At 46.2% G+C, this 13,978-nt stretch overlaps 1 long non-coding RNA gene across 1 annotated transcript; it reads left to right on the top strand.

Annotated features, from left to right (window-relative positions):
- The first annotated feature begins 5,109 nt into the window (after positions 1-5,109).
- LOC143649399 (uncharacterized) lies at positions 5,110-9,915 on the top strand. The gene is made up of 3 exons (XR_013158971.1): positions 5,110-5,169; positions 5,712-5,859; positions 7,072-9,915. It is a non-coding gene; the product is annotated as an uncharacterized LOC143649399 (long non-coding RNA).
- Positions 9,916-13,978: the final 4,063 nt, after the last annotated feature.

The following is a 13,978-nucleotide window of genomic DNA, read 5'->3' on the forward strand; positions in this document are numbered from 1 at the left end:
AAAAAAATTTTATTCTTTCTAGCCTCCAATGTTCTGGAGCAGCTAGAAGGAAAAATCTGAGATGATGGTATGGTAGCCCATGACAAACTCTGGGATCTGTCCTGTAACTACTTTTTGGAGAATGCTTTGAAAACGATTGCTTTTTTATTTCTTTGTGTGTATATGTTAGATTATACAATATACAATATAGTTATACAATAAAAAAGTTAAAAATAAATAAATAAATACATTGGGTAGATGAAAATACTAGTGGTCAATGAGAGGCAGGGGTAAGGGGTATGGTACGTGTGAGTTTTTTCTTTTTTCTTTTTATTTCTTTTTCTGGAGTGATGCAAATGTTCAGAAAAATGATCATGGTGATGAATGCACAACTATGTGATGATATTGTGAGCCATTGATTGTAAACCATATATGGAATGTTTGTATGTTAAGATTTATCAACTAAACAAAAGTACAAAAAAGAAAAAAAGACCTTCAGAGAGTTAAGTCCTTAGACCATGTTTTTGGGGCCCCACATGGAATCGTTGTGCTAGAACAGAGCTTTGGCCTTCTGACATTTCTCTGCTGTTACAGGAAACCCTTGGGAAAGGCCCTTTTATGGGATTTGAGACCCTCTGGCATCACCACGAAACAATTTTTCCTGTTCAAGGGAGGCAGATGGGATTAACAGCTTGTGGCTATTGTTTACTGTTCTTGCGAAAGGTCCACAGTTTGCTGTGTGCCCCTTCCCAGGTTGTGTATTACAGCTCTGCAACAAAGAAAGAACCAGAAATGCGTTCAAATCCCTCTTGCTTTTTGTGTCTATTTCCATCAGAGAAGAAGTTGGTGGCTGTGGCTCAGAGTCCAGGAAGAAGTAAGGGAGTCATGACTGAAGCTCAGAGTCCCTGGCCTGAGAAAAGCAGTAGATGGACGCCTCTCCTTCGCCTGAGCAGGTTGTCCAGGGTTTCCCACACTGATCAGGATACAAGGAACTCGGGTACTCTCCGAAACCAAGGGAACTGAGCCAGCTCTGGGCTCTGGATCATGCAGGTAATGGAAGAATTACACCTTCCAACAGGCAGTAGACTCAGTGCGGTGTCTGGGAACAAAGAGATGGAAAGCTGGGCTCTGCTGCATGGAGTCCTGTGATGTTCTTCGCATTGTAATGAAGAGATTCCAAATGCAGCCTGACCCAGGAAGGGGTTCATTAATATCTCCAAAGACGGGAAGTGTAAGAAACAGCCCCAGGAAGCTTGTCATTCTACTCTCCCACGTAGGTCTTATTCACTACAATGCGGTGAGATCGCAGAGGAGATGTTTCTCGAATGGGTCAATCCAAGAAACAATAATTGACTGTTCTTGGTTCACCTTTTTATCTTCTAGATAAATGGCATAACAAATTGTATTTTATTCTTTGCCTTGACTTCTAGAAAAGTCACAGCCAAATTTTGGCATCTGGAAAGAAAATAGGGCTTCATCAGGCTGGGTCAATCTTGCCTGTGACACGAAGCTTTCTTTTTTCTTTTTTTTAGTTTCCCCAATTCCCTCACTTTTAAAAAATCTTGTATAATATATATTTTAAAGTGTCTTTAAATGCCTCCTGGAAAAAGAAATGGAGAGACCAAGGGGAGAGAGAGTCACCTACAGGTACCTGGGGCATACAACTACTACAAAAAGAAGTGATAAACTAAACAACATAAACCATCAAACGCACATGTTTTTAAAATATGGGCCAAGAATTTAAGATGAGCATGGTGGGTGGTGTAAATGCCCTTCCGCCACTGACCATCAGGAACACACCTGGTGTGGAGTGACAACTTGGGACTATAAGTCATTGCAGCAGGAGATACACACACGCACGCTAGAACCATAAGGTGACGATAAGAGGCGGTGAGAAAGAAGCTGGTAGAAGATATGGGCTTGGGCTGGGTGATTTGCAGGAGAGCCTAAGGAAGCAGGGGCTGGCTCCACATAGGATGCTGTTGGGAACTGGGATGGGGGACTCTTCCGATTGGGTATTTTGTGGGTGGCACTGTGACCTTGTTTTTATCTGTGACAAGTTCAGATTGCGAAGTGGCCTTGTTTTATTTCATTTTATCATGGTCGTAGAGTTACTCTGTTTGAGGCTATTATTCTGTGGGAGATATCTGTCCAACCAGAGAACAAAGGAGCCTGGCTGGGTGCATCAGAGCAGCTTACGGTAACGTTGGAGTCTAGCTCCAGATGTCGGATCCGCTCTGGTGGGCAGGCGCTGTCTTTTTGTTTCTCAGCAAACTCCTCTCCTTTCAGTAAAAGTCAAATGCAGGTGTCAGGCCACAGGACATTTAATTCACGAAATCCAGATTATCCCCAGTGTGACGATTGTGCTCATTAAGGTCAGAAACGCTCTCCCGGTAGGTGAGCTGCAGTTCACCTCTCTCCTGCGGCAGGATGAGCTCCCCTGCCAATGGCTATGCGGGAGCTTTGAAGATTCTGGATAGGATACAGTGACCAATTGCATCAAAGGCAGCTATCAGGAACAAAATGACTTTTCGTCCTCACATGTTCAAAGCAAGGGCTGAGATTGTGAAATGCAGGCGATGAGAACACATTCCAGAATCCAGCTGGGTCTGCTTTATAGAGGCAGATGGGCCTGTTGGTTTTTAGCCTGTTCTATTTGCCCTGTAGAATTAGTATAGGGGTAAAAGCCATATGTTCTACAGCATAAACTCCCCCTTGGCTGGCTGAGAGGACATCAGGGATGACATGATTGGCCGTGACACCTCTGAGTAGTACATTTAGAGTATTGATTGGGCTTTCAGAGTCCAGGGGACAAAGACAAGGTCTGAACCATTTCTTCTAGATGTTTCATTCTTGCTGTGGGAACCATAACTTCATGAAGAAGGAATCAGTTATCCCTCCCGGAAGTTCTCCCAAATTATCCATACTTCTCTCATTTTGGGGGAATTCTGGGTATCTTATTTTTCCTCTGTTTTTTGTGTTTTTTTTAAATTAGAGAAGTTGTAGGTCTACAGAAAGTTATGTATAAAATACAGAGTTCCCATATAACACCCTAATATTAACACCTTGCATTAGTATGGTACATTTGTTACAATTCACGGAAGAACATTTTTATAATTTTACAAATACTGTAGTCCATCCTTTGCAATAGGGTTCACTGTTTGTATTGTATAATTCTACATTTTTGGTTGTTGGTTTTTTTTTTAACTTTATTCTAGTAACATATAAACAACTAAAACTTAACATTTAACCACATTCAAATATCTAATTCAGTGGTGTTAACTACATTCGCAGTGCTGTGCTACCATCTCCACCATCCAGTACCACAATTTTTCCATCACCCACATAGAAACTCTGCACAATTTGAGCATTAACTCCCCATCCCTACCACCACCCCAGCCCATGGTAGCCTATATTCTAGTTTCTGACTTTACCAATTTCCTTATTCTAGTTGTTTTCTATCAGTGAAATCACACAATATTTGTCCTCTTGTGCTTGGCATATTTCACTCAACATGATGTCTTCAAAGTTCATTCATGTTGTCTGAGTTATCAGAACTTCATTCCTTTTAACGGTTGTATAATATTCCATTGTATGTATATACCACATTCATCAGTTGATGGACACTAAAGTGGCCTTGTGAGTAAGGCTTCCATGAACATCTGTGTGCAAATATCTGGTCCAGTCCCTGCTTTCAATTCTCTTGGGTATATACCTAGAAGTGGGATTGCCAGGTCATATGGTAGCTCTGTACTTGACTTTCTGAAGAATGGGCAAACTGGCTTCCATGGTAATTGCACCATTTTATATTCTTACAATAATGAATGGGTGTTCCTAGTTCTCCATATCTGCTCCAACACTTGTAATTCACGCCCCTCCCCCCTTTTTAAAAATAGTAGCCATTCTAGTTAGTGTGTAATAGGGTAGAATCTAAGGTTGAGAGGAGATTTTCAAATGCATGGGTGGGCTTCTTATTAATTCATAAGGAGAGAACCTGTGGGTTCCAGAGGGGCTTGCTCTTTAACCAGATCTTAAAGTTAATGGTGATATTTTAGGCCATGGGAGTCTAAGAGGTTAATTTTAGTTTTAGAATTTCCATTATTCCGTTCACGCTGCTTTTCCTCAGAAGTGAAGATGATAAGAACAGTAAAGCTTGAGGGTAAAGGGGGAGTTTTACAGAGTCCCTTAATAATAGTACTAGTAAAAGGAATGTCTTTGTCTGGGGAGATGAGTGGAAATTCCCCAGGTCATAAAACAAAATTAAGCAATTTTTATTTTTCCACAGAGCCATAGCTCTTTGGCAAGGAAATGCTTTTTTTTTAACTCTGAGGGGAAAACAACAACAACAACAACAACAGAAAATAAACAGAACATATTTATAATCCATTGGAAGAGGTGTTTGTACAAAGTTCATTTGGAGACTTAAAGGCCCCCCAAGGCTTTGGTTTCTGTCCATTTCCCTTTACATTTTACGAGGGTTGGTATCACTGGCAGTAGATCATGTTCTAAAAAGATGAATGAGGAAACTAAGGCTCAGAGTAATTAAGAAACTTGTCCAAGACTGATGAGTAAAAAATATGGATAAAAAAAATAAACAAATAATAAGGGGAACAAAGGTTAAAATATATTGGGTAGATGGAAATACTAGTGGTCAATGACAGGGAGGGGTAAGGGGTATGGGATGTATGAGTGTTTTCTTTTTGTTTCTTTCTCTGGAGTGATGCAAATGTTCTAAGAAATGATCATGGAGATGAATATGCAACTATGTGATGATATTGTGAGCCACTGATTGTACACCAAATGTGGAATATTCACAGGTTAAGAATGTTTGTGTTTGTATGTTGTTTTGTCAATAAAAAATATTTTAAAATGAGAAAGAAACCTGCCCAGGGACACACAGCTAGTAAATCCCCAAGCTGCATCTGACCTAGTACCATCATCTCCAAGGCCTGGCCCCACGCAGGACCTCACATTGCTCACAGAGACTGCAGAGCGAACCCACAGCACCCAAAGAATCCAACAACAATCCAAGACTGTTTCCATATACTGTGGGAGATGAAATGCAACAAACTTGGCACAAAGCACTATGCCAAGCAGACTGCACATTTCTTAGAATGCCTTGTATCCTTTCTATTTATTATCAACAAGAGAGAAACACAACTTCACAAGGCCAGAACATTTCCAGGCAATGTAGGTCCTATAAACACCTCAAAACAGAATATACAAGGCAACAGATATGCCAGGCAGACACCATAAGCTAGGAAGAATGAGTCAGAGAGCTCAGAACAGCGTTCAGCGGCCACACTTCAACGAGCTGCAAAAAGTTCCCAGTATAGAAGCTTATGTGGACTGCTTGAGTTCGTTCTGACAGGAGAGCTAAGCAGATGATAAAGGTGGTCCCAGGAACCTGGGGCTGGAGCTTATATGCAATCAAGGGATCTGCCTGGGGTGGGAACATTCAGGTAGTAAGGGCTCCCGGTGGCGGTGGTATTCTGGGGCACTGGCCATGATGGAGGAGCAGTGACAGGGGACACCCCCAGAGGAAGGGCAGTGAGAGCTAGGGGTGTCAGTGGGTAATCTTGGGCCCCAGGCGGACTCCAGCCTGGCTGAGAACAGCCCAATCAAACAGGGAGCAGAGGTGACGCCGGCTCGTGCAGACATGGCTGGGGCGGGGAGGGAAGGTTGTGGTTTCATAGCCCAGGAGGGTCAGGACGCACCTCGGCTCCCCCCAGGTCCTGGACGGTCAGCAGGGAGACACCCCCAGCCCACCCGCGGCTGGGTCTGAGCTTTCTCACACTCAGCCTGCCTCTCAGGCACTGGTCCAGCTCTAACTGCAGAGGCAAAGCTGAGGATGCAGCAAAGGGGGATGGACGGACCCAGGTAAGGCCTGCCTTTCCCCTCAGGGCTCACCCCACTCACTGGGAAGCTACCACAACCGTTGCCCAGAAAGGGATATGGGCAAGAGAGGAAAGGGAGGGAAGTCAAGGGGGACCTTCTGGCTGCAGGGCCCACGTCCTGTCCCTCGGCAACGTGAGAAGACTGGTGGGCTCTGGACTAATTGCAACATTACCTGAAGGGTTGCAAGTTTAAGTTAACTTGGGTATTGAAGAGGACTCAGTCCCCAGTTACTGGGAACGGCAACTCCAACAGCGCCCCCTGGTGGCCACACGTGAATGTCCCAGGTAGGGAGAGTGTGTCCCCCAGTCCAGTTCGCTCCTGCCTTCAGCCCCTAAAGACCAAGTCACGGGAAACCACTAGTCCGACTTTTTTTTTTTTTTTTTTTTTTTTTTTTTTTTTTTTAAAGGAAAGACAGAGAGAAGGAAGGAAGGAAGGAAGAAAGGGAAACATAGACAGATAGAAGGAAGGAAGGAAGGAAGAAAGGGAAACATCTTTAAACATTTTCTTGTTTTATTGTATTTTGTTTTTCCGTTTTTTGTTACATGGGCTGGGGCCGGGAATCGAACCGAGGTCCTCCAGCATAGCAGGCAAGCACTTTGCCCGCTGAGCCACCGCGGCCCGCCCACTAGTCCGACTTTTAACACCATAGATTAATTTTACCTTTTTTGAGTTTCTTATAAATGGTATCATGTAGAGTATACTCTTTTGTGTCTGGCTTCTTCCATTCAGCATTGTCTGCCTAGCATCCATTGGGTAATTGTAATTTTTCATTCTCATTTTTGTCTAGTATTCCCTGTTGTGAATATGCCACAATTATTTATCCATTATTATCCAATACTGAGCCATAGGAATAGTGCTGTTGCTTCGTTCCACCTAGGAGTGCAAGTCCCAGGTCGCTGGGTTTGCCTCTGTTATGCTTTGGCAGACACTGCCCAACAGTTTTCCAAAGAGGCTGAACCAATTCCCGCCAGTGATGCGTGAGAGTTCCAGTTACTCCATATCCTCACCAACACTTGATATTATCAAGCTTTTTCCTTTTAGCCATTTTGGTGGATGTATAATGATAGCCCATTGCATTTCCCTGATGGCAAAAGAAATCAAGCACTTCTTTGCATGCTTATTCGTCATTTGTACATCCTCTTCTGTGAAATTCCTATCCAAGACTTCTGCTTAATTGTCTATTTATTTTTGTAGGAGTTTGGGCCAGTTTGAAAGGATGTACGTACCCTAGAAAAGCCATGTTTTAATCCTAATCTCATCTGGTAAAGGCAGCCATTTCTTCTAATCCTTATTCAGAACTGTATGTTTGAAACTGTAATTAGATCATCTCCCTGGAGATGTGACTCAATCAAAAGCGGTTGTTAAACTGGATTAGGTGGAGACGTGTCTCCACCCATTCCAGGTGTGTCTTGATTAGTTTACTGGAATCCTACAAAGGGGGAAGCATTTTGGAGAAAGCAGGAGATTCACAGGGTACAGAGAAGAATGACATAGCCATGAGAAGCAGAGAATCCACCAGCCAGCAACCCTTGGAGATGAAGAAGGAAATGCATCCTGGGGAGCTTCATGAAACAGGAAGCCAGGAGAGGAAGCTAGCAGGTGACGCCGTGCTCTCCATGAGCCCTTCCACTTGAGATAGAAACCCTGAGCTTCATCAGCCTTCTTCAACCAAGGTATCTTTCCCTGGATGCCTTAGATTGGACATTTCTATAGACTTGTTTTAATTGGACATTTCTTGGCCTTAGAACGTAAACTAGCAACTTATTAAATTCCCCTTTTTAAAAGCCATTCCATTTCTGGTATATTGCATTCTGGCAGCTAGCAAACTAGAACAGAGTTGTTTACATATTCTGGGTACAAACCCTTTCTTGAATGTACACATTGCCAATATTTGTCATCCTGCAGCCTTTGATAAACAGAAGTCCTTAATATACTCTATTTTTTTTCTTCAGTTAGTGTTTTTTGCGTCCCATTTAAGCAATATTTCCTACTTCAAGATGAGGAAGATATATCGTCTGTATTTCTACATAAAAGCAGAATCCTTCTAAAAGTAGATCTTCAATACACATGGAAATGATTTTTTATTTATTGGTATGGTGTGTGGTAGGAATTGGAACTAGCATTTCTTTCTCCATATGGATATCCAATTGATCTATAACCATTAATTGAAAAGGCATCTTTCCCTTTCCCTGAGTTGTGGGACGAGTGGTGACAGCAGAGCATCTCTTCTACTCAGAGCAGCAGTGGGCATGGGCCATTTTGCTTTTTCTAAGACTGAAGGAGAATTGTAGTTAAGACTGTGTGTCATAGCCACAGAAATATCTGTTAGGGATTGAATCATATCCCCCCCGCCCCCGAATGACATGTCAAGCCCTAACCCCTGCTGCCATGGATGTGAATTCATTTACAAATAGGGTCTTTGGAAAGTTATCAGTTAAGATGAGGCCAAACTGGACTAGAGTGGGCTTTAACCCAGTATGACTGGTGTCCTTATAAGCAAGGAAATTTGGGCACAGGAGACAGGAAAGAGAAGGCTATGGGACAGAGGCACAGACTGAGTTATGGACAGACAGCAAGCACCACCAAACATCAAAAGCAGTCAAAGGAAGCATGCTCCTGCTGACATCTTGATTTTGGAGTTCTAGCTTACAAAACTGCGAGGCGATGCACTGCTGGCATTTAAGCCGCCCAGTCTGTGGCGCCTGTTACAGCAGCTCTGGCAAACTAAGACAGGAGCAAATAGTCCCTAGCTGGAAAATGGCTCTGCCCAGGCACCAGGAAGTGGGAAGGAAATCAAAGAAAGGCCCAAGCACCAGGAGGTGAAACATCCCATTGCCCCAGGGAGGTCAGGGGAGGGGTGTTGGCCTGGCAGACATGAGGCAGAAAATTGGAATGAGGAGCTGAGTCTGACTTTAACCAGGTCACAGAGACAGAGTAGCCCCGGGGGGGGGGGGGGAACAAGCTGCCATCCCAGAGAGCAGGGCGATAGCCTGGTACCAGGGCTACAACCTACAACTGCAGTCAGGATATCAAACGTGCAGAAATCCACTGAGAGGGCCAACCTTTGTTTACAGTCTGAAAGAGCTGCTTCCGCCCTCCCCAACCACACACAGCATCTTGATCCCCTCATTCACAGACCCCGAAGGAAGAAGGCAGTGGGCCACAGTGGAAAGGAGCACTGCCGCTGGAGCTGGACCATGTGGGTTGGCATCGTGGCTCGGCCACTTACTAGCTGTGTGACCCTGAGAAGGTTACTTAACCTCTCTGTGCCTGTGTTTCCTCTCTGTAAATGGCAATGGCAGTAGTACCTACCTCATAGGGCTGATGTGAGGATCCAGTGAGAGCACACATGCAAAGTTTCTCAAACAATGCCAGGTACAGGGTAGGCACTCAATTAATGTTAACCATTAATATCAGGACAAGGCAGACCCCTCTCCCACTCCTGGAGCTCACTGCTAAATTCCAAGATCCCAAACTCCTTGCTGAAACTATTTGCTGAGCATCCACAGGGAGTGAAACAGGACTAAGCACCACAGGACAAGATTCCTGTGCCACAAGGGATGACAGAAGCTTCTCGACCAAAAGGGGGAAGAGTAAAACGAGACAAAGTGTCAATGGCTGAGAGATTCCAAACAGAGTTGAGAGGTTATCCCGGAGGTTATTCTTACGCATTAAGTAGATATCACCTTGCTGTTCAAGATGTAGTGGAGAGGCTGGAGGGAATTGCCTGAAAATGTAGAGCTGTGTTCCAGTAGCCATGTTTCTTGATGATGATTGAACAATGATATAACTTTCACAATGAGACTCTGTGAATGTGAAAACTTTATGTCTGATGCTCCTTTCAGCTACTATATCAACAGAAGAGTAGAACATATGGAATAAAAATAAATAATAGGGGGAACAAATGTTAAAATAAATTCAGTTTGAGATAGTGGTAAATGAAAGCGAGGGGTAAGGGGTATGGTACGTATAGTTTTTTTCTCTATTATCATTTTATTTCTTTTTCTGTTGTCTTTTTATTTCTTTTTCTAAATCGATGCAAATATACTAAGAAATGAATATGCAACTATGTGATGATATTAAGAATTACTGATTGTATATGTAGAATGGAATGATATTTAAATGTTTTGTTTGTTAATTTTGTTTTAATTAATAAAAAAAAAGTTTAAAAAAAAAAGATTCCTGTGCCAACAGATTCAGCCTTGACCTCAAACAGAGGCAAGGAGACCGTGGAGCTCCTCCCGCAGAGGCCCTGGACCCCAGGTCAAAGGTAGTGCCCTGGGACACTGACCCCGAACCAAAGCATGAGGGGAGATGCACCCAAGGCAGCCCCAAATGCCTTCCTCTCTCCTCCTCCGCCCACAGTCTCTCTGTCCTGCTGGTGCCCAAAGCCCACCTCCTTCTTGGAGCCTCGCCCGCCGAGCCAGACTCCAAGCCTCCTCCGGGCCCTGACAACCACAGCCCATGGTAGCTTCCAGCACGTTCCTTAGCTGGGAGCCTTTTCTCCTTGCCTAGGACTTGGTGTGGCCAGTATATGAGGGTCACAGTTAGGCCTTCCTCATGACTCCGAGGGTTGTGGGAAACTCCACTCAGAGGGCTCAAAGTGAACTCCTGCAGAAATCATCTTAAACTTAAGCGGTGGGAGGTGTGAAGGTGGCTCAGTGGCAGAGTTCTCGCCTGCCATGCCGGAGACCCGGGTTCGATTCCCGGTGCCTGCCCATGCAAAAAAAAACAAAAAAAAGTTAAGCAGTCTTTCCAGGTAAAGAGCAAGGGGACACCCTGATGAGAAACTGCCAAATGTAAACCATGGAAGGATGTGGCAATGGGAGAAATGGGGATGGAGGGTTCTAGAACAGCACAGTCAAAGGACCGTGTCTCCAGCCTTGCCCAGGAGGAAGGGCGCCCACATCACTAACCCCTGAACAGCTCTCCTCCTAGGGGGTCCTGGCCTGAGCCAGCCTGTCTGCTGGGCTGGTGGGTGGTGCCCACTGCATGCCTTAGTGGGCATGGGTGTCCCGGAGCAGGGCGCTGCAGGCAGAAGCAGGAGCTATGCTCCCAAGGGTCTCAGTACGGCCACCCGGTGGACACACGGGGCACTGCACAAAGGCTCTCAAGGGGCGAGTGGAAGCTGAGCTCTGGTCTCCCTTCTGCTGACAGAAGAACTTGCACAGCCTCTGCTGCAGCCACCTGAAGAAAGGAACACTCTTTACTTTACCCAAAGATGCCATCAGCCTGTGAACCCTCGGGGCTATGTCTGCCCAGAGGGGCCACCTCTTCCTAATTCACACGAAGGTTTGCTATGACTCAGGTGTTTAAGGAGCCTGGGAAGGTACCTGGTGCCCCAGGAACAGGGGGAAGGACAGAGCCTGGACACCTCATAACCTGGGCTCCAGCACTCAAGGCAGACCACCCTGGGGGACTGCCATGGCATGAGCATGACCACTTCCACGGGTGTCTGAGGTGCCCAGGGAGCTCTGGGAAGGACTGGGGTAGAGCCAGGAAGCTGTCCTCTTAGCTGATTTATGAGCTTGTGCAGGATGCTGCTTGGACTCCCAGACCCAGCTAGGTGTTGTCTTCCAAAAACAAGAATGGGAGCCGCTGGCACTGGGTCACCAGGGATACTGCTGCTGCTTGTGCCCCCTCAGGCTGCAACCACCCAGAGACCTCAGGGCCAGGCCGCCGCGTACGGTGAGCAGGTTATGCGCTGCGCGAGAGCTTCTGGGTGACAGGGAGCCAGGCTGCGCGCTGGTAACCAAGCCGAGCTCCCCAACAGGAGGCTGTCTCCACCCAGGAAGGAGCGCCTTTTTCTGAACTCGCTTTATGGGTTAGCATGGGTCTGCCCTGGGCACTTGGGTGCAAAGGAGAATGAGGCCCAGGGCCAAACTAAGCTGTTCAAGATCCTGGCTCCAGCCACTGGTCACCAAGTCACTTCAAGGTGACTTCTTAAAATAGCCTATGCTTGGAATTTTGAGTCCTTATTACAACCCAGTAAGTCGTTTCAATGTATGCCCCCTGCCTGTCTGCTGTGAGGTCGGTTGGAGGGAGTGAGTTCCTATGCAGTAACCTCCGGATGCTATGACAGAGCAAGGGTCTGCCATGCTGAGCCAGCCCCGCCACCAGGCGGCCTCCTGAAACTCTTCTCCATCTTGACCTCCACATCAGTCAGGCTTCTCCAGGTAGAGGTAGAGATGGAGAAGATGTAGACATGGATAGAGAAGGACAGAGGCAGAGACAGATGATAGAGAGGTAGAGATAGAAAGAGAGAGGGGGTGGGCACTGGCTTACATGACCAGGGGCTGGCAAATCCAAAATCTGTAGGACAGGCAGGCAGGCGGGCTGGCTGGAAACTGAGGCAGGAGCTGATGCAGCAGTGTTGGGTAGAATTTGTTATTCCCCAGGGAAAGCTCAGTTTTTGCTCTTTTCAAATGATCGAATGAGGCCAACCCAGATTATCAAAGACAATTTCCTTTACTTAAAGTCACTGGTTGCAGATGTTAACAACACATGCAAAGATACTTTCACGGCATCACGTGGATTCATGTTTGATGGGCCTTGATTTGGACTGTCTTTTAGCCTCAAAACTAAGCAAATAAGTTCTCATTGTTTAACCCAATCCATTTTGTGGTATTGGCTTGAGCAGCTTAGGAGACTAAAACAGTATCACAAAATTTGTTTAAATACATGAATACTCAAAAAAGAAAAGTTATTCAGAGACAGGACGTTGGCTGGCAGGGGGAGGAGCAGAAGAGAAGGAGCTGGGTGGGAGGCTGAGATGAGGGTGGTGGGCAGGGGCCAAGGGAGGTGCACCCGGGAGCCGGGGCCTCCAGTCACCGACGGAGGGAACAGGGGTTCTTGCAGAAGGCGCTCAGGCCCGAGGCAAGGAGAAGAAAGAGGAGCCAGGGCAGTTAAAGAAACCTCAGTGGCCTTAGTCAACCCTGCACCTGGCTCCTGGCTCTCCAACCACCGCCCCTTCCAACTACGCTCTGTCCTCGGAGCCCCCGACCCACCTCCATTCTGTCCTCTCCCCAGGCCTCCCCCAGCTCTCAGCAGGGTCCAGAGGAAGCTCAGAGATGAGGAGAGCCCTGGGCCAAGAGTCCAGCTCTGGGTCCTTGTCCCAACTGGCCGCTTCCTAGCCCTGGGACCTGGGAAGTTATGGGCCCACTGGGACCCTCTGTAGAGTCTTCCACTTTGCACCGATAGCAGTTCACTATCTCTGTTTAGATTCCTACTTGTTCTTGTTGCAGAAGGGATTTGAGGCTGCTGGTAGGAAAGAGTACACTCCTGTCCAATTCACCAGGCTGTGATAAGAATTAAGTACAGAAAATTATACAGTACAAAATAAACGTGATATTACCGTTATTGTCTCCAAAAAGGGACGAGCCTCCCCTACACCAGCCCTCTAACGTCCCTGTTTCTGACAGTAATGCCGTAAATAACCTAGGCCCCTGGGCTCGGTCTCAAGTGTGATGTACGATTCCCTTCTCTTCCAATATCGAGCATCAGCATCTCCTGAGGCATCATAGCTACCTGTCACTAAGGATTGTAGGTTCCTGCGTGCTAATCCCTTCGCTAAGAGCTTTATATAGAGCATTTAATAACCATAACAAACCAATGCAATGGACACTGGTATCTCCATTTTATACATAAGAGAACTGAAGCTCAGGGTTCATATAATTAGCCCAAGATTTCACAGCTAATAAGTGACAGAGCTGAACCATGACAGAGTGATTTTTAGCCTAAGGACCACAAATGCAGATACTTCCCTGTTGATGGGTGGATTGGGCCAAGTGTGAGGCAACAGAGAGGAGTGGGGTTTGTGGCCCATTTAGTGCTCACCGACATCTCAGGACTTTCACATTCTCCAGTGCCAGCCACTCACATATGCTGGGACCTGCTCTGTCACCCCCGTCCTAACCACTGGTCTTAACTGCCTCCCTTGAAAAATTCCTCTCCACCCCTGCTGCCAATGCTCCGGTCCCTGGCACTCACACCCAGGACGCTGCAGGAGCCTCTGCCAGGGCCCATCTGCCGCCAGCTTCACTCACACCAGTCCAGCTGCTCACCAGAGCCAGATGCTGTCCCTTCCCTCAGCACCCCACTC

The sequence above is a fragment of the Tamandua tetradactyla genome, chromosome 11 (assembly GCF_023851605.1).
Source record: "Tamandua tetradactyla isolate mTamTet1 chromosome 11, mTamTet1.pri, whole genome shotgun sequence".
Lineage (NCBI taxonomy): Eukaryota > Metazoa > Chordata > Mammalia > Pilosa > Myrmecophagidae > Tamandua > Tamandua tetradactyla.